General features: G+C 43.5%; 2 long non-coding RNA genes across 2 annotated transcripts; one reads left to right on the top strand and one right to left on the bottom strand.

Moving 5' to 3' along the window:
- Positions 1-397: 397 nt before the first annotated feature.
- Positions 398-4,669, bottom strand: LOC310710384. The gene is made up of 2 exons (XR_014528015.1): positions 4,453-4,669; positions 398-1,947 (listed from the first exon to the last, which is right to left on the bottom strand). It is a non-coding gene; the product is annotated as an uncharacterized lncRNA (long non-coding RNA).
- Positions 4,670-5,364: 695 nt separating this feature from the next.
- Positions 5,365-5,737, top strand: LOC310709280. Its single transcript, XR_014527444.1, has 2 exons — positions 5,365-5,434; positions 5,530-5,737. It is a non-coding gene; the product is annotated as an uncharacterized lncRNA (long non-coding RNA).
- The last annotated feature ends 16,049 nt before the right edge of the window (positions 5,738-21,786 follow it).

A 21,786-nucleotide genomic window follows, 5' to 3' on the forward strand; every position in this document is an offset into this window, starting at 1 on the left:
AAATTAACTATCTGGCTTTTAGAAGACATCTGAAAGCAGCCCTGTTTAGGAAAGTTTTTAATGTTTGATGTTCTATTAATTCTGTTGGGAGCCACCCAGAGTGGCTGGGGAAACCCAGCCAGATGGGCGGGGTATAAACAATTTTATTATTATTATTATTATTATTATAGAAGGTTGCCCCTGGGCATGTTTAGAGTGCTCTGCATTTCCCCCCAGCTGCACAAGCACACACACAGCTACACATATGGGGAGAACTTTATCAAAGTAAGGGACATCAGGAGAGTCAGGCCAATGGTCCGTCTAGCCCAGTTGGTCATTCTTCCCATGACCAACCAGATAACCCCTGTGAGCAGGACCTGAGCCTAAGAGCACTCTTTCCTCCTGCTGTTCCCCCCCCCCCCCAGCCACTGGTATACAGAAGCATGCTGCCTCTGTGGAGGCAGAGCAAAGCCATCGCGGCCAGTAAGTAGCCATGGTTAGCTGTATCCTCCATAAATTCAAGCCCAAGCCCCTTTTAAAGCCATCCAAGTCAGTGGTCGCCGCTTGCCTCTTACGGGGGGGGGGGGGGGGAGAGTTCCATAGTTCTCGGTTAACTTCCTTCTTAAAAGGAAGCCCTTCTTCTCAGCACATAGTTAAAGTATGGGATTTGCTACCGCAAGATGTCCCAAGGGCTGCCAGCTTGGATGGTTTTAGAAAGGGATTAGAGAAATTCCTGGAGGATAAGGCTACAGAGGACTACTAGTTACAATGGCCATTTATGGCATTGAGGATCAGAAGGAATATGCTGGGAAGCAGTTGCTGGGAAACAGGAGGAAGAGAGGGTTATTGCCCTCATGTTTGGTTTGTGGGTTTCTCACAGGTCTCTGGGTGACCACTGTGGAGCTGCGTGCTGGACTGAATGGGCCTTTGGTTCTGATCCATGCTCTTATTCTCCTGTTCTTATTGCTCATACTTTCCCAACAGGCCACAGCCAGGTACATGAGGCCGTGATTATTTCTAGGAGTGCAGTGCAAACAAGCGGTGTGTGTTGAAGACTGGACACCCATGTCACGCAAACCAATTTCATCAGAGTATTTAGATTTAATATTAAATTATAATGGAAAAAGTCCTTCAGGATCAGTGGTGGGTATATGATCCATTGGGTCTAGTGCACAGCCCTTTTAGGGAGCTGAAAATATGATGGAGCTAATAACATGTTGCTATTAAATGGTATTTTTTGTTTCTAATTAATGATATATGTATATAGAGAGAAAAGAAAACACTTCTATTCACTTGAAAATGAACTTTATTTAAAGGAACAATATGGATGAAAATTCAATGATTTACATGAAATATTTATAGATATAAAATTTATACATGTTTTCTTCTACACTTCCTTTGCACAAAATTGTCAATTAACTTGTCATATTTTACATCTTGCTATGCAGAACTTTCAATTGCTAAAATTGCTAAACTCATTAAATGCTCTTGAGATATAGCAGAATGTAAGTAATTTTTGACTCTTTTAAGGGTGTTGAATGATCTTTTATCAGTTGCATTCATATCTGATGAAGGAGAATTAGGCTACAAAGCGATGTCGCTAATGTAACGAACCTCTCTAAAATATATGCTGTCTTCTATTTTGACTGGAGTACATTTTTCATCACTTAGTTGCATTTTCCACACCATCTTTACCTTCAAAAGTGACTGAATCTGTCATATCTTTTGTGGGAAGTTGAGGTCCACTGTTTCACTTGTTTTTACATCTTCAATACCTGCTGCTGCTACAGCTTGATTCTTCCATTGTCTCTGATGCATCATGACCCTGAAGAGCAAGTTTTCAAAAAGGCAATGAACATATCTGTTCTTCTTCATGCTCTTATCTTTCTCTATTCTTTTTCTGCTTTTCACTTCCAGATGTATAATTGTGTTTCATATTATACTTTCGGGTAATACCACGCAATGAGCCTGTGGAAGAGAGTAGGAGTTTTAAATTAGGTCTACAGATCTTCTGGTGGGCTGTTTTGTTTCAATAGTTTAAAAAACACAATACAAGACTCTTGCCAATTGACTTAGAAATAAAATGTCAGGTAATATTCTATCCAATCAAAGCATGATAACAGCCTAAGGGGTTTAAATCGAGCAGGGGGTGATGGGATTCAGAATTATGAGCCGTAGAAATAAATGTTATGACCGTGCAATGAGTATTTCTGCCTCCCAACGAGTATGCTCTGTTCTTATTTAATAAAATGATTCTGCAGCAGTAACTTCAGTCTGAAATATAAACTTATTGGTTTGTTGCCAATGCTAATCCTACTCAGAGTAGCTCCATTGAAATTAATTAACATGACAAACTTAGGTCATCCATTTCCATGGGGGTTGCTCCGAGTAGGACTTCTAGTCATTGCTGGTCAGCCACATAATACACAAAACCACTGCTAATTCTTTTACCAAAACGCCAAGGGGGAAAATCCAGAAGCAAGTGGCTCTAGCACCAACAGATAGCAAATTTAGATTCTTACATTGTGGAGGGTTGGACCAATGACCTTTGGGGGCCCCATCCGACTTGATGATTCTATAATCATCACTGTAATGTTAAGAGAATTCAACCAGTGTTCCGTTTCACCAAAGTCTGGAGCAGTTCCAGCCCAGGTTTTACCAAAAAAAGGTTGCAAGGCACACATCATCAACTGGTATCTTCTCAGTTAACAGTGTACACTAAAAAAAACACGGGGATCCCTTAGCTGCATCTTACTGATGTTTTTACTGCTTCTTATAAAGGGGCATGATCTTACTGTTGATTTAAAATTGTTGCTTTTAAAGTCTTTATGACTGGCTTTGTATGCCAGTTTGATGGGGATACTTGTCCTGAAACGCAGAATATATATTTTTAGAATAAATACAATGAAACAAACTAGTAAAACCCTAATACTCCACTATTAAGTGGCTTCCGTGGTTCTATGTTGGTCTCTGATTTGCCTTTATTTGAATTCACTGGGCGACACTGCTGGGCATCTGTCATCCATGCTTTCAAAGTGACTCTGATGCAAATCCTAAATAGCTGCATTCTTTTCAAAGCAGATGTAGGCTTTGCTTTCACTCCAGCAATTCTCCATTAATAATAGACATTAGGATGATTAGTCACAATGCACGACAGAGAAAAACAACAAGAGGTTTACTGATGGGTGAATAAAATTACACTTCTATCCTCATATGTGTCACAGCACAAGCCTCTTACATCACTAGTAAATACAATTGAGCAGGCAGTTCATGACAGGCTTTATGTAACCGCAAGTGAATTAGCAGTGGTTTCACACCTCATTTGTAAAATGTTACTTCTGTGTCAAAGGAGAATGGTGCGCTCTGGTAAATTTAAGGCAGCGGTCCTATGCACACTTATCTGGGCAAAAGGATGCAATTCTGTAGTGGAGATTCACTGAGCGACCTTAGGAAGCAGCAGAAGTGCAGCTTTGTTGGCAGAGATGAAGCTACACCAGTGGAATAACGCTTCCACCTGCAGAATGGATTAGTGGTTTTTAGTACTGCCGCTTCAGTCTATCATGCCAAGTGATTGAGCTGATGTGATGGAATGGAATGTTCATCAACATTTCAACTACACAGGGACTATACTGTCAGAAAGTTCACCGTGAATGGAGAGTTGTCAGTTTGGCTGGGGCAGAAACCTCACACAAACTCTAGAAATGAGAATAGGTTTGTGAAAATGAGTGAAGACAGGAAGGAAGGAAGGAAGGAAGGAAGGAAGGAAGGAAGGAAGGAAGGAAGGAAGGAAGGGGGCAAGAGAACCCATAAGCAAGGTGGATGGAGGAAGGTTGCAAGAGCAGATGATAACTCTATTGGCTCTGCGTGCACGCAAACAACGCAGGCAAGGAGGGAGCATCAGCAGCAGCCCATTGAATGCAACTGTGGAGGTGCAATAAATAAAAGGTTGAGAAGCAGTACAGTACCACCCATATCTCCCACTAACATACAGAGCATCACAACAGTGAAATATATGTCTTGATTAAATGGCAAAATAAAATTGTTGATTTTCTGGGGAGGAAGAGGTATTCAAGAAAGCAATGACTCTGACCCCATCATCAAGGGGTAGAGGGCATGGACTAGGGGGAGATGTACCCCTCTGAATTACGCTTTGCCATCCCTGCTTCCTTGAGCGTTCCAGCGCCGCAGGAACCCAAGAGGTCACAATTCCTTGAGAATCCCACTTGGAGGCCATAATACGGGAGTGGAACATTTTGGCCTTCCAGAAGTTGCTGAATTACAACTCCTATCGACCTGGCAATAATGGCCAGTGTCAAAGGATGAAGGGAGTGTAAGTTCAGCATTGCAGGGAGAGTTGGACTAGATGTTCCTCTAGGTCCCTTCCAACTCTATGGTTCTATGAACGGGAAGGCCAAAGGTTCCCTACTCCTGCCATAACACAACCTCAGTGCCCCACCCCCACCAACCACTTACCCATCAAGAGTGGGACCCGCTGCTCAAAGGAAGCTGCAGTCCTGTTTAAGGCTCATTTTGGATTTGTTAGTTGTCAAAGTAATATTCAAGTCTAAGCTTAGCTTCTTTCTCTCTGGGAGGTCGATCTCTGTTTTGCCTGATGCTGCTGAATTAGGCACTGACTTTGCTCCTACATTTGGGAACAGGATTAGTGCTGGTGTCCATTGACTTGGCCCCTAGCATATGCCCCTCCTTGGACAAGTTGGGATCATTGCTTGGGACAAGAACAGATGGCACACATTTGCTTAGAGAGGTAAGTATAACATCCCCATAAATTCAGTATCTTTGGGTTAATGTGCCCGGAGAATAGATTGTAATCTGATGCCCATTTATTTGTGAGTAAACTGGATGTGACTTACTCCTTAATAAACATGCATAGGACTGGACTGCAAGGTACACTTGGTAGCTCAGTGCACAAGTCTTTTAATCTCAGGTTCTGGGTTCAAGACCCTTGTTGGGTAAAAGATTCCTCAATTGCAGGGGGTTGGACTAGATGACTTGTGTGGTCCCTTGCAACTCTACAATTCTATGCAATCATCTGCAATATGCATGGAGTAAGCCCGTTGAACATAGAGGGGCTTAATTCTGAGTAAATGTGTATAGGATCAAAATGCCAGGATTGTGGTGGTGTTTCATTGCATAAAGTATTTTTTTTTTAAAAAAAAAAAATCAAACAGCCGGTGTGACTGATTTTCATTAAGATATGTTGTTACTTGGATAAAAGCTGACTTCTACAGTATATAGCCATTGTCCTTGTGGGAAAATGCTCTCTTAAACAAATTCTAGAATTTGAGTAGCACTGTGAAGTCAGAATGCCAAAGATTCTGCTGAGTGTACAGTGTCCTACATTGATTAGGAACACTGAGCGCTAGAATTCCTCAGGAGCAAAGCCACTGTAAATTATGCAAAACGACTAGCAACGTAGTAAAAATATTCTGCTTTGGTAAGAGCAAAAAAGTGTTGCCGTTGAGGATGTTCTTTTCCTATATCAGCAAGTCCAGATGGGCTTCTTTTTTTGTTCCTCGTGTTTTCTTCTAGCATATTCGCAGAAGTCTGAGCACAGAGTGGGATGTTGCGCAGCACAGCAGAAAGAAGACGGTTCAAAATGTTTGTTTATGTACATTTCCTTTTGTACCCTGCAATGAACATTGCACTAGATTACAGCGGTTCAGAACCACGCGCTTGACCATCTCTCTAAAAAGCACATGCAAAAAAGAAGCGAGAATAAAAATGCCATCTAATCCCAGCAGACTAAAATCTCAGTTAAACAGAATGGATTGACCCAAGGGGTGGGTAAAACACTTTTTGTCTTGGATGATATTTTGAATCCAGGTGACAAACTGAACCTTTCAAAACTGCATTGACTTTTTGGTTTCTTAGAATCGCCGAACAATGTTGAGTGCCATGCTGATTTTACTGTACTGAAAAAGAGAAAGGAAGTACGGTATGCAGATTCATTTTATTATTTATTTTAAACACTATTTATGGGGCATATTACCAAAACTGGGCCAATAATGAAATGTGTGAAGGAACTGGGGGTGAAGAGACAGAAAGGGGAAGGAAGAGGTATAGGTTCTGAAGTCAGAAAGGTGATTCAAAGATAGTGAATGATAACAGTCCCATAATAGTAGAACTCAGATCCAAAGTGTGCGATCAACAGCCTTATATAACCAACATGCTTAAGTCAAATTAATGCATGAAGGAGTTAATACCACAGTATAAGCTGTCCTGCCAGGCTTAGCTATATTCACTTTCCCTCACCTTGGGAGGATGTGGTAATCAGGCCTTTCGTCTCCTTCAGTCTACCTGAGAAGCTCAGTGTGCGAAGAGGTTTGAGCCAGTTGCTCCAGGTCAACCATATGGCTTTCACAAGCCACTCTTGCATTCTAGGAATGCTTAGCTCTTTGTAACTAAGCCAAGTTTTACCACCTTCACAGCTTTTCTGAAGCACAGGAAACTGACTTTTCAAAAGTTTGTAAGTAAACCACTTTTTAACTTACCTAACATGTGGTCTTTTTCCTATGCTGTGTTTCATATTATACATAGAGCCTTCCTTCCTTCCTTCCTTCCTTCCTCCCTTCCTCCCTCCCTCCCTTTCTCCAACACAAAGGATAGGGCACAGAGTCCTCATAAGCTTAAAGCTAATACCATCTCTTACAGTGAAAATCCTCGTCATTATATAGTTTACATGGCTGTCTATTTGTATATATTTAAAAAAATTATATATGGATGTTTTATGATGGTCTATACTTATAATGTAGGACACGGGTGGCGCTGTGGGTTAAACCACAGAGCCTAGGACTTGCTGATCAGAAGATCGGCGGTTCAAATCCCTGTGACGGTGTGAGCCCCCGTTGCTCAGTCCCAGCTCCTGCCAACCTAGCAGTTCGAAAGCACGTCAAAGTGCAAGTAGATAAATAGGTACCTTTCAGGCGGGAAGGTAAACGGCATTTCCGTGCACTGCTCTGGTTCGCCAGAAGCGGCTTAGTCATGCTGGCCACATGACCCGGAAGCTGTATGCCAGCTCCTTTGGCCAATAAAGCGAGATGAGCACCGCAACCCCAGAGTCTGCCACGACTGGACCTAATGTCAGGGGTCCCTTTACCTTTTATATTTATAATGTCTATTAAAGGTTTGGCAAATTAAGTAAGCTTAAAGTCAACCCAGGTGATAGCAAACACACATACACAGCTGCACTCCCAAGGGTGGAGGGAAGGACCACAGATGGTTTAGCTGCCTTATCCAATGGACACTCATTGGCAAGCCAGAAGTGAGGGCCAGAATTAATCAAAGCCATTTTGTAGAATTCTGTACCTTGAAAGGCTCAGTTGCCTTGCCTCTCTTGTGGTATTTCACCCTGTAGTAAAAGCCTTCCTGTTTAGGCAGGTGTTTATTTTATAAGTGTTTGCTTGAGGCTTCAATTTTCTTTTCTGCTGGTCTTGTATCTGCTTTTTATTATAATGCATTCCTTTGGAATTTTTTTTATTGTTGGTTTTAATTGTTGTCAGCTGGCCTGAGTGGTGTAATGGTACCAGGGGTAAGGCAAGTTTATACAACAGGCAGGGCCTAAACGATGTATTAATGAAGTCTAGTGTTTGCAAACCCTTTTATGGAGGTGTGCAGTAGTTGCTTAAGGAAACATGAGCTGGCTTCCTCCTTGCCCACACCTTGAACACACCTTGATTTTGCAAGTAGTTGAACTGCTTCCATCTCTGACCTTCACATACCGGCAGGTGTATGCGATGTTTGACTCCCCTTCCTGAAGTGTTGTCTGAGACTGCTGGGAGTATGGCAGAGTTCTTACTTTGGAGAATTTAAACCATGCTGGAAACACAGTCCGTCCATCCGTCAGCCAGGCAGCCAGCCAGCCGGGCCATCTGTCTTTGTTTTATCTGTTGGCAAAGCTCAAAGCTTGCCTTCATTGTGCTGATCTGAAGCCGAGTTCATTTTTCACAAGTTGCTGAATTGCACTATGCACATTTTGATATAAATGCGTCTGAGAACCGGTGGAGGCACCAAGACAAGTTTTGATTGCAAGGTTCTCATTGCATGAAAGAAAAGAGTATGTTCCCGCTAACACTTAAATTGGGCATAAAAAGTGAAATCCCAAGTTGACAGTGGCGCAGCGTGGGTTGTCAGCACCCGGGGCAAGGCAAGTAATTTGCGCCCCCTAACCCGTGGATTTGCACCCCCTAACCCGTGGATTTGGCCCCCTAACCCTAACCCCCAGATGTTGCGCCTGGTGTGGCCGGCCCCCCCTGCACCCCCCACGCTACGCCACTGCAAGTTGATACTCTGCCTCGCCATCAGGTCTGTCACCATGATGCAATGATTATGAAAATCAGTTTTTGAAGGGACCAAATGTAGCCATATCACTGTTTCCAACTTCCCTGTGTCATGACACGCCATGTTTCCTTGTCAGCCAATACTAGGAGGGAGAGCAGGGAGCCAGACACATGACTGCCCTTTCCAAAAGCAGCAGTGCATTTAGTGTAGCCTAATTTGCCCTTGGGATAAAGGTAAAGGACCCCCGGATGGTTACGTCCAGTCAAACTTGACTATGCTGTGCAGGGCTCATCTTCGCTTTCTGGCCAAGGGAGCCGGCGTTTGTCTGCAGACAGCTTTCCAGGTCATGTGGTCAGCATGACTAAAATGCTTCTGGTGCAACGGGACATCGTGACAAGTGCCAGAGTGCACGGAAATGCCATTTACCTTCCTGCCGCAGCGGTGCCTGTTTATCTACTCGCGCTGGTATGCTTTTGAACTTCTAGGTTGGCAGGAGCAGGGACAGAGCATCGGGTAGTACATTCACAGATGCAGTTGGCTCTCACCAATGGAAGCTCACGCTGTGATAGATTTGCTAGTCTTTAATGTGCCACAGGACCCTATTATGTCAGCTACAGTGAATTCCGGAGCGCAATTAAGATGATCAGCACGTGCCCTTCGACCACTGCAAATGGGAAAGGGCAAGGATTAGGCAGCAAAGGTCAAGGAGGGTGAGCACAAGCACGAGCTGTTTGTGCAGAAGCATGCATCTTCTCACCCCCAAGTTCTGTTTGTTTGTTTTTTCCTCCAAGGCTGCTGAGCTGGGTTGAAACATAGTCAAGCAACACATAAGGGCAATGCAATGCAGCAGCAGTTCCTCAGTTGTTGTTTTTTTAAAGGAGACGTATATATACCAACAATACAACCACAAAGGAATTACTCAAAATACCAGTGAGTACAGCTATATGCAAAAGGGATGTGGGTGACGCTGTAGGTCTTGCTGATCAGAAGGTCGGCGGTTTGAATCCCCGCAACAGTGTGAGCTCCTGTCGCTCGGTCCCTGCTCTTGCCAACATAGCAGTTCAAAAGCACGTCAAAGTGCAAGTAGATAAATAGGTACCACTCCAGCAGGAAGGTAAACGGTGTTTCTGTGCACTGCTCTGGTTCGCCAGAAGCGGCTTAGTCATGCTGGCAACACGACCTGGAAGCTGTACGCCAGCTCCCTCGGCCAATAAAGCGAGATAAGCGCCATAACCCCAGAGTCGGACACGAATGACCCTAATGGTCAGGGGTCCCCTTTACCTTTTTAATAGCTAGATGCTACATGCAGATTCAGGAAGCTGTGGCTTTGAGGGGAGTATGGTGAGGAGATGCTTAACTCAATCGTTTGCACTTGGAGAAAAACAAACTAACCCCAAAGCACACATCCCACGAACTGCTTTTCTCTGGCACTTTTGGGGGGGGGGGGGAGAAAACACCTGTGGCTGATTTGGAAGAGGTAAAAACAGTATATCTCCGAAAGCAGAGAGATAAATGTAAAGCAAAGTCCTGTGGCAACAGAGTGTCAGGGCCTGGGCAGAGGAGGAATGGTGGAGACCACCTCCCCAGCCTGACCTTTCCAGAGAAAAAGAAGACAGTTCAGAATTACGACAGGGGTTTGAGGGAGACCACAGCTCAGAGGCAGATGAGGGCAAAAGCTGGGAAATAATGGGAGAGGAGGAAGAGGAAGAAGACGTACCAGAGGGGGGGATGGACAGCTGATGGGCACAGTGTCTTTAGAAAGCATTCCAGACCCCCTCTTCCAGAATCTGGCAGGCATTGAAAGTAGGAGAGCAGAGAGCTCAGAGGCAAAGGGCACTGCTCAGCACCATAGTGATGACGCATAATGGGAGAGAGGGAGGGGGTGGAGACTCACTTGTAGCAACGTCCTTATTCCAAGAGGCTGAATTTCTAAGCCTCTCTCTGTGAACATTGAATAAGAAGCAATTGGTAAGAACTTCCTTGTCTTATCCATTCCTGGCAACCTACCGTGGGGTTGGATCCTTGGCTGCCTGACACGGGGGGGGGGGGGGAGATGAGGAATTTCCTCAAACCAAGAGTTCATATTTGTTGTTGCCTCCACTAATATGTCATTGGAACTACTCCTGTTTGTGTTTGTGGTTTTGATTGGGCAAGTCTGACACAGGCTCCCAACCTGGATTTATGGGGTGGCGGGTGTTTTTTTTTGGGGGGGGGGTAGTATAATTTTTTCCAAACATTTTCACAATAATCTTCATATCAAATGGTTACATTGTTTCATAAACTGACTTCCCACACTCACTTCTGCAGTGTTTTTGCTCAAATGTCCTCCACTGCGTTATATCCTTATCTATTACACTAAGTTTCTCTATTACAGTTATTTTGTCAGCTTGGATTTCCCATCCAGATTTGGGGGCAGGGCCTGGGCAAGCTGTCGTAGATGCTCCCTGCTCTGCACTTATCAGTGAATTGCAACCCCACTTCCCTGCAGTGGTGCTGAGCAGCCGATTTCAGCATTGCCACCAGGCCAGCGCATAAGCACAAAGGGGAAGGGATAGAATACCCTCCAATATTTCTCCAATGAAAATAGGGACGTCACATTCTATAATGATAATTGAACTCCACGTATCTTACTGGGTTGCCCCAGCCACTCTAGGTAGCTTCCAACATATATAATAACATAATTCAACATTAAACATTTTTTTAAAAAAACCCTTCCCTATACAGGATTGCCTTCAGACGGCTTGGGGGGGTCAGATAACTCCCTACCCTCCAACATTTCTCCAATGAAAATAGGAACATCCCAAGGATGTTGCGGCATGCAGTGACTAGATTCCAGTTCAAGGGATGCACAAATTGTTATTTGGCATAGATACAAGTATGGGCAGTTGTCTAGCAAAATATAGCTACTCTAAGCCCTTTTAAGATACTGGGAAGTGATTATTCTCGCCCCATGTCTTCTGTTATGTGAACATGTTCCTGGAAAGATATTGGGAAAAAATGGCAAAGGTTTCAAAGAAGAGCAATGGAAAATATTGATTAGCTGTAAAATGCACTATATTATGAGGCACTAGAAGAGCTGGATAAGTAGGTTATCAAAAGAAGGTTAAAAGGTGGTTCATTAATAGTTCACAGTAAAAAAAAGAAAAGGGAAAAGTAATCTGATATCGCACACCTCTTTAATCTATGAAACGAACATCCTCTCAAGTGTACTTCCTTGCTGTCATTTACTTATGACATTCACATTTTATTCTCCCTTTACTATGTTTGGAGTGGGGCGGCAATCCTGGGGTTATCACACTATATCTTCACAGTGACTCCATGAAGCTGAATCATAGAATGGTAGAGTTGGAAGGGATCCTGAGGGTCATCTAGTCCAACCCCCTGCAATGCAGGACTCTCAACTAAAGCATCCATGACAGATGGCCATCCAACCTCTGCTTAAAAACCTCCAAGGAAGGAGAGTCTGTCACCTTCCAGGTGAATCCATTCCACTGTTGAACAGCTCTTACCATCAGAAAGTGCTTCCTGATGTTAAGTGAGAATCTCCTTTTTTTTGTAACTTGAAGCCATTGGTTCAAGTCCTACCCTCCAGAGCAGGAGAAAACAAGCTTGTTTCCTCTTCCATGTGAAAGCCCTTGAGATATTTGAAGATGGCTATCATATCTCCTCTCAGGCTCCTCTTTCCCAGGCTAAACATACCCAGTTCCTTCAACAGTTCTTCAGAAGAAGAAGGAGAAGAGTTTGGATTTGATATCCCACTTTAACATTCTCCTTTCCCTTCCTCCCCCACAACAAACACTCTGTGAGGTGAGTGGGGCTGAGAGACTTCAGAGAAGTGTGTCTAGCCCAAGGTCACCCAGCAGCTGCATGTGGAGGAGTGGGGACACGAACCCAGTTCACCAGATTACGAGTCTACTGCTCTTAACCACTACACCACACTTGGTTTCCAGACCCTTGAATCATCTTGGTTGCTCTTCACTGTACATGCTCCAGCATGCCAACATCCTTTTTAAATTGTTCTGCCTGCAGCTGGACACAGGATTCCAGTTTAGGTAGTTTAGGCTTAGAATAGTTGGTTTGGCCAAGGCTGTAATGTATAGTTCATAGCTAATAATGTTTTGACCTTTGTCTTTCCCAGTCTAAGTGCCAAATTAGATAAGAAGTTGGTGATCCATGATCAGATTTATTATCTGTTGTTTTGGGAGTAACTAGAGGAGGGGGGTTTGGATAAAGCTCCCCATCCCAGCTGCTCTTAGCCAGCCTAAGGCATATTCATGCTGGGAGCCTAGTTGGCTCCCTGGTGACCTGTGTAGAAAAGGAACAGATCCCTTGTGAATCAGCTCCCTCTTTGAGGCCTGTTTTACACATTCAGCTGGAAGGTGTAGGAATTAGATGGTGAAAGAAATTGCAGCCTAGTTTGAAGCTGGCTTAGCAACCTGGCTTACTCTGAAGCTGTTAGCCATCGTCTCCCAGGTCAGATGAATTGTATTTTTAAAATAATAATAATTAAGGGTGTTTTTTAGCCCATCCTTCACCATACAATAGCAGGACAGGTTATATAATACGATTAAAACACGAGCCATTTTGACAGCATAAAAATGTGACTAATTTCAATAGAACCGAGAGCTGGTAAAGCATAATGCATAACTAAAAAAAAAGAGAGATTTGCCATAAAACCCCAATGGAACCACCCTTTGGACTTAAAGAAGCCGGAGGAGGAGGAAAGGAAAGAAGGTGAAGAAAGAGCTGTGAGTGGAGGGGCCCCCTCTTCCCATCCTTTGGACCCCTGAGGAAACACAACAAACCTGCAGTACCTAGACATGGATGTGGAGAGTGCAGCTGAATGGGTCACAGTTGTGGGCAGGCTGAGGAAGTATCTGTGGGAATGTTGTGGATAGTAGGAGTTGATATATTGATTAAATATTATCCTTCTCCACTCACACTAGTGAGCTAGTAGCAGAGCACATTCCTTGTACATTGCAGGAAGCTAGTTGATGGATTCATTAGAACCCAGTCTGAATCCAGTTAGAATCCAGTCTGGCTTGTTCCTGGTAAATCCCCTTTAAAGGTAAAGGGACCCCTGACCATTAGGTCCAATTGTGACTGACTCTGGGGTTGCGGCGCTCATCTCGCTTTATTGGCCGAGGGAGCCGGCATACAGCTTCCGGGTCATGTGGCCAGCATGACTAAGCTGCTTCTGGTGAACCAGAGCAGCACACGGAAACGCCATTTACCTTCCTGCCGGAGCGGTACCTATTTATCTACTTGCACTTTGATGTGCTTTCAAACTGCTAGGTTGGCTGGAGCAGGGACCAAGCAATGGGAGCTCACCACGTTGCGGGGATTCAAACCACCGACCTTCTGATCGGCAAGCCCAAGGCTCAGTGGTTTAACCCACAGCGCCACCCACGTCCCTTTAAATCCCCTTTAGAAACCCCCTCTTAGAAACAATAATGACACAGTATGGTCCTGAAGGCAGGCATTAGCTTGTAGTTACAGTTACAGAGAAAAGTGTGGGATGAGTGCATGTGCTGCTGGCTGAGAGCCAGCACACAGCAAAGGCATCAAGAAGAGATGGGATCAAGAGAGTCAAGAGGAAGATGGCTGTATGACTGGCCCCTTTATAGGGTCTGCCACGGTGACGCCCATCTACCTGGTCAAGTGGAGGATGCTCCAGACCAGGTGTGACAGGAAGTCCTCCTGGCTGGAGCAACATTCCCCTGTGTGTCCACTCTGGGCAAACAGGAAATGTTGTATTTGACTGCTTTGGTGATATTACATCCCACAGTATCATCCAAGAGAAAGAAAAAAGAGAGCAAGAGAGACTGACTCTCGGGTGATATCTGCTGTTTCCAGGAACTCTTCTCGTTGTGATACTTCTATGGGTGAGCTGAGAGTTTATTTGGACCTAGGGTGAGAACCCGGGGTCTGAGAGGGAGAGTGTGTCAGAAGGAAAATGAATTGATACTGATTGATATTATAGACCAGTTACTTAGTATTAAGGTGATATTTTTATATGTGGCTGTGTATTTTTGTAATATTTTGTTTCGGTTGTCTGTCACCACTTCAGTTTTTTGTACACTGCTTGGAGATATTTTTAAATATATTAAACAGTGTAGAAATTAAATAACTAATCAACATCCTACTGAATCTAATCCATGGGGAACTATTTCAATGGAATACTTCCTGGTTTGTTTGTTCCCTCCATGAAGGGAGTATGGGCTGCCAATAGGCTCATTCAACGTCTAAGCCTGAATTCTCGCAATGACATAGGACACTGAAATCCTTGAACAAGAAAGTCTTCAAATGAAAATCTTCCTAGGGAAAAGTTAAGGCCTTTGGTAGATACCCATTGTTTCTGAGTACTTAACCCAGTCTAGTTTCACCCCCACATGGAGTTGTTATGGCACACTACTACCGTCAGAGGAATTCTTTTGTTTATGAGAGACTTCTGTCTCATACATGGTCATTGTTCACCGACTATTTAATTGGACACAGCATTCTTGTAGCGAATGCTGCCAGGCTAGTGGACAGGTCTGCTTTGTGCATTATAACACTGATAAATACCGTGGCTCTAATGTTTTGTTTTAAATGAATCCAGGGCCAGCTCACATGATTTTCAGTGGGACATTCCACTGATGAATTAATTTAATGGTTTTGAGTGGGAGAGTCGGTGGGATCGTGCATCCTGATTCTTGCTTACCATTTAGACAGGATCCGAGGGTTGACGCTTTTTATGTTTGCCTGAATAAACATTCCTTTTGTTTAATTGCCGGTGAGCTGCTCAAAGCTGCTGCCACTCCTTCCACAAACTTGCCTAAGGGAAGAAATGTGCTGTGATTCACATAAAAACAAACCAGGTAGTATTGCTAAATGCGCTGAGCTTCCTGGCATCTCAGAGGAGGATGCCTAGTGAGCAGGGGAAAGCAACTCACTTTAAATAAAACCGGTCTCCATTTTTGGAAAGCTTCTGCTTTAAATACATGGTGTGCCAGCTAATTTGAGCCCTAACAAAAATAAGCAGCTGAGGGGAAATGGAGGAGCTGATCAGGACTGGGATTGTGGTGTACCATATTTTTTGCTCTATAAGACTCACTTTTTTCCTCCTAAAAAGTAAGGGGAAATGTGTGTGCGCATGCATGGAGCAAATGCAGGCTGCGCAGCTATCCCAGAAGCCAGAACAGCAAGAGGGGTTGCTGCTTTCACTGCACAGCGATCCCTCTTACTGTTCTGGCTTCTGAGATTCAGAATATATTTTTTTCCTTGTTTTCCTCCTCCAAAAACTAGGTGCGTCTTGTGGTCTGGTGTGTCTTATAGAGCGAAAAATACGGTATGTGGCAGGTTTTTAAATCCTTTCTCTCAGAGCCTCAGTCCTGGTGTGACACCCCCACTAAAAACAACAACACACAGCTTGCCATGTGTTCCGTGAGGAAAACTGTCATGTCATACACCAGTTTAGGAATGCAGGAAGCAGTCTACTTCTGGTCAGTTCCACGATCACATAGATATCTGTTCAGTCATAGGGTTGCCACTTGTCCTGTATAATACAGGATTGTCCCATATTTCAATGTAAAATGCTTCATCCTGTAATGATACAGTTTTGTCCTATATTTCATGTCTTCTCTCTCTCTCTCAGCCGAGTTGGGGATCTTTTCCAAATGCATGTGTTTGAAAGGGTGCATGAAAGGCCATGTATTTAAGCCCTGGGTAGCCAAGCACAGACAGATTTACAAATTCATGTGTCTGTGTATGTGTGCGACAAATTCCATCTTGTTAGGTCGCAATAGACTGTAATGGATTGCTTTGAAGTCATTGCAGCACCAGATGGGGAAAAAAATATCAGGCCCCCCCACACCACCCTGTCCTGTATTTTGCCAGAAGGAAGGTGGGAACCTTAGTCATAAATCTGTTGCTAACTGTAGTTCAGAAACATCTGGAAGGCCACAGGTTCCCCATCCCTGCCCTGCCCAACCAGCAAGCCATAATGTCCAAGGCAGGGCTTTCTTTTCTGTTATGTACTGAGTTGAATAGGATCCAAAAGGCAGCGGTCTGATTGGTCCACAGGAGCTGCCCAATCCAGCTCCAGGTGGAAGGGAATCCGCAACCTGATTGGCCTACAGGAGAATCCCGGAATTAGCCAATCACGTGGGGCCCACTGTGTAAATAATGTATATAAGGCAGATTCTGGTGGAACTTCCATCCCTCCTCACCACTATGAGCTGAATAAAGAGCATGAAATCCACTCTCGACTCTGAGATTATTTCATTTTCCCAGCTGGAACTTGCCGGAACTCAGTTCTGGTACTCCTCAGGTTGGTGCTACTGCTATTATAAGAGAACAAGGGAGGCGTTCATGAGGAGTTCCGGCACCTCTTTTTCTAGAAAAATAGCACTGGTCCTAGGCTTAAGGCACAGCACTCAGCCACCCCATTCCTAACGAGGTTACGGTGTGTACATATGAAACGCCTGCGTTATTTTGCACAATATATTCAGCTGATTGAGGCTGCCTAAAAAGTGGGCTACGCACTGCTGCCACAGTCTAAATGTTGCCCTCTTCCTGAGAGGTTGGCTCGTTTTATTCACCAATTACTTAATTCCCAGACACATAATTTAAAGTACCTCTGGGCTAATTTGGCACTGAAGAGGAAATAAATATAAAATATTAATAGAGTGATTACAAATTTATGAGGCACAGAGCTGCTTTGTTACCTATGATAGTCAGTATTAATGTAAAAATTACTAAGGAATTAGATGGCATAAAAGTGTCATTTAATACTTATTAAGGGTTCATTTAATACTTCTTGCTGTAAGAAACACAGCAGACAAAAATGCTTGGGAAGACAAAGGATGGCTATTCCTCGGTTTCTGCGCATCACAGGCGACTACATCCCCCCTCCCATGCCAATATGCCGAAGCAATCCTCTGTAAAAGCCATGCAGATTTATTTATTCATAGGCTGCTCTCCCCTAAAGAATAGCTTACAGCAAGGCAAGCTAATGTGATGTCTTCCAGATGTTTGGGACTGCAACTCCCATCAGCTGCAGCCAGCACGGCTAATGGTAGAGGGTGATGAAGTCCAAAACATCTGGAAGACAATTCGTTGCCTACTCCTGGCAGACAATGTTCGGTTTGAAAGATCACCAGCAGAACAAATAAAAGAAACTGCTGGCTCCTCCGAATTAGAGGAATTCTTTGTAAAGTCCAAAACAGGATGTTTGTGGCATGACAATGACCTAATTTTAGTGGAAACAAATGGGAGTCTGGCCTGTCCACAAGATGGGAGAAGAGCCAAATTAGTGTTCTCTATTAAGTGCGGCCATTTTTTTTCAGTGGAGAATGCAGCTGAGTCCCATGAAACGAAATATTGCTGAGGCAGGAGGGTGAGAGGAGGGAGGTCGAGAGGCTGAGTTGAATCAGGTTTGTGAAGAGTCACGGGTGCCTCGTCCTCTGGCAGGGACAAGCTCTCATCCCCTCCGGACTCCCAGACCCAGAAGAGGCAGAGGCGGAAGGAGCAAAGATGGACAGGCAGGAATAGACTCTGATTGCTTGGGAAAAAAACCTGGAGATGAGGGGACTTAGGCAGCTGTGGTGGGGCAGGGACCTTCAGCCTCAGCAATTGCTTCATGGGGCAAGACTTCCTGGAGATGATTTGCTGCACCCTGGCACTCCACCAAGCCTGGGCCAGTCGTGTTTTTGCTAATAAAAAGTTAACTCCAACCAGCACAGTGTGATTTAGTGATGGCTTGCTTCCGACACCCTACTTAGAGTTGCATTTGGAAGCTGGGCATTTGACAACACGAACGCAGAACAGCATTTTATTCAAAAGGTTACACTTTATCAACAAGAAGGCTTGTTTATTCAGATCACACTTTTGGTAATACAGTACCTATCTGCTGAGTAACTAACAGCCTTTTTTGCTCCTTCTTTGCTCTCTAGGGCAGCCTTAGAGTTATTAAATCCAGTGATAGGGAGAAGTAGATTCCCAACGTTCTCTTTAAAATATTTTCTGCAAGCATAAGAGAGAGTTCTGGAATATTCTAGCCAGGGGGATTTGTTGTATCAATTCTTCTTAAAGTACTGCGTTCTCTCTCTGTCCATAGCTGTAGAGATGCAGTCAAGAAAGCTGTGTGCTGAATAGGTTATCATTGTATTTTATAACGTACAGCAAAATGCAGATTTATTATGTTCCTAAGAGAGCAAATCTACTTAAGTAATTACAGATATTTTTTCTGGGCTCAGAATATACACTAGAGAGAAATGCTGAGAGTTGAACTCTAGGGCCCTGCTTCTTCTTCTTCTTTTTTAAATCCCTGCCCAAGAAATGTGCAAAAGCACACAGACAGGCAATTGTAAACTTTCTTGTGCAGTTTTCTAGATTTGTGCAAATCTGAGCGATCCAATGAATATAAGCTCCCAACTCGCCCTTGCTAGCATGCTGGGGAAGAATGAAAAGGAATTCTAAATTCTCAGCACACGTGTTTCAGATTGTTGCCCGATATATCCAGAAGAGAAATTATTAATGTGCTTTGCTTGTGTGGTTTTTCCAGTTTTGTGCAACTCTGAAGGATCAGAAGGGGGGGCGGAAATCCTCTATTCATGAGCACACTGGAATTAGTTATGAGCACAGCTAGAAAGGTAGTGGGAATGGAAAGCAGGGGGGGAGTGAAAACTGAACCACCCTCCCCCAAAAACAATGAAACAGATAATCTGCAACCTGGAGTGGAGTGGTTTGGAATGTGTCCCCCCCCCCCCCCAGTTTATCAAATCTACCCCCATATTGGGGAAACCCAAATTTACAGGGAGGGAAGCATTGATCTTGGTGTTTGTGGATAGAGTGCTATGTGGACTATGTAAATGAAATGGGAATGCAATCAGCTGCAAATAGTTTACTTGTCCACACAGTAAATTCCAGTGTGGACAAGCCCCAGAATGGTTCTGTTATGGGGCAAGGCCCCATCTGACCCCAGCCTAAATACAGACCCACTACTAGCTTAAGGGACCATTTGTTTACATTTGCATAGAAAGCTCTATTTAGTTTCAGAATGTATTGAATTCAGAAACTGCTGCCATATTTCAGCGTGTTTAAATTTAAAGTATGCTGTTTTCTAATTCCAGGTGTGAAGCCTGGCAAATAAATGTAATATATTTCATTAAAGGAGCCTACCTTTTTGACTAAGGAGAAGCCATTGTGATTCTGTAGGAGTTTAGAAATGTATAGCTTGTATATGCACTGTCATTCCATTTCCCATGCTTCCTATATTTAGAAACTTAACATTTTAGTGTGTTCTGTTTATGCATCTATGAAGAGTGATGATTGAGAGCAAGCTTTACTTTTTGGCGCTGCAGCTGCAGTTATGCTATGAAGATAATCAGCCTTAATACATTTAAATTTGCATCTCTTCTGTGAGCAGAGAGTGCATCTAAATGAGATATTGTAATTAGTTCTGACAGAGACAAGCTCATAAATATCCCTGTAATTTCACATGAAGTTTATTCCTGTTTTTCTTTTTTAAAAAATGTTTTTAGTTTCCTGGGTTCTTCTGTTGCATCTGAATTTTAACTACTGCTTTACGTCTTAAAAGAAAATCACTGTGATTAACTTTGTTTCGATGCAGAAAGCATTCAAAGAAGCCAGAAAACAAAATGAATTATTTAAATGTTTATGCAGGATTTTTTAGAAAATGTGAGCTTAAGTTGATAAACAATTTTAATTACATTGGATGCTCTGATGTCTTCTTATTTGTATACAGGGGATAAGTGTTGTTATGGCAAAAGTGCTAAGTGCTCACATGTGATGGATGGATGAATAAATGAAAAATACCCACCAAAAAGCACAACGTTCTATAGGCTAGGGTTTGGGAACCTGTAGACCAGACTAAAACTCCCATCAGCACCAGCCAGCATGACCAATGGTCAGAGACAATGGGAGCTCTGGTGCATAGGTCTCCCAGCCCTGCCACATAGCATCAAGCCCTTTTAATATATATATACATTTTTAGGGGGGTATTGGGTTGTTGTTTTTATTTTGATTCTGTATTTTGTGGTTTGATATTTTGATTTTATTCTGTGAACTGCCCTGAGACCTGCTGGTATAGGGTGGTATATAAATTCAATCATAATAATCATAATCATAACAATAGCATCAGTCACAGAGTGCAGCCCTGCACAGGGAATTTAAAACAATGTTTTATTATGTTTTGATATATGTTGGAAGCTATCCAGAGTGGCTTGGTCAACCCAGTCAGATAGGCAGGGTATAAATTTAATGATGATGATGATGATGATGATGGAATAGGAGATCCTTCTTTTCATCGGAGGAATGTTGGCAGGTATGAGGTCTACCATGAATAGAGCTTAGTTGAATATCATCCTGATTTTTTAAAATAACAAACCACACACTCTGAATAGCTACTGGGAAGGGGAAGGATCAATACTGAAGAGAACGGTGCATTAATGGGCCATAAAAGCTTTCGGAATGAATCCGCAGGCTTTCAATTTGCTAGCATCTCTGTGGCTTTCAGCATTTTACTAAATAATTGCTTTGGCTAAGGGACAACCTTTGAAAGCATATGTCATGCAAAATGGTAGTCCTGAGAGAAACAAACCAAGTTTATTTGAATGGGATTATTTACAGGATGCGTTTTATGCAGCATCCGGGCAATGATTTATAATGCCTTTCTTGGGTTCATCAGTAATTAATAAGCTGCCTCTATGTTCTCCAGTTGCATTTTATTTCTGCATCATAGCCTCCTCTATTACAGTGGCTTAGGGCAGGCTACACAAGCCTCTCCCCACACCCTCCTCCTATTTTTAAAAACAAAAGCAGACGGATCTCTATTCCTAAAGGTGAAACTTATGTCAGCATGGACCCAGGGGAAGTGGTGGTTTTAAAATCAACAGCCACACCAGGGCCGGCCCACCCATGAGGCAAGGTGAGGTGACTGCCTCAGGCAGCAGGATCCATAGGGGCAGCAGATCTGGCCTCCAAGGAATGCATTGCCTGCTGCTGCTGCTGCTACTGGGTCAGTGATGGTTGTAACATGCACCTTGGAGGCTGGATCTGCTGCCTCCTTGGCAGACCCCTGCCACTGCCTCTACATTAATTACCCCTCCTACTTTTGCCTCTGGTCTCATCCACTACTGACATGTGCCCCTGCTACCTGAAGGTTGAGAAGATGGGAATGTGGCCCTCATGGTTAAGAAGTTCCACAACCATTGCTAGCCTTAAGATGCATCTCCTGAGCTGTATTTATAGGGTGGGGCTTCCAAAGAGCATACAGCTCATCTCTTATAGTAAGGAATATACCATGATTGCAGTGAGTGTCCATTACAGCAGACCCTCCAACATATCTCCAATGAAAATAGGGACATCCTATTCAACAACAACCACCATTTTCTTTATACCCTGCCCATCTGATTGGGTTGCCCCAGCCACTCTGAGTGGCTTCCAACAAATATAAAAACATAACAAATCAGTAAACATTACAAAACTTCCCTGTAAAGTGGTACC

Source organism: Podarcis liolepis (assembly GCF_965112155.1).
Source record: "Podarcis liolepis genome assembly, chromosome: 6".
Classification (NCBI taxonomy): domain Eukaryota; kingdom Metazoa; phylum Chordata; class Lepidosauria; order Squamata; family Lacertidae; genus Podarcis; species Podarcis liolepis.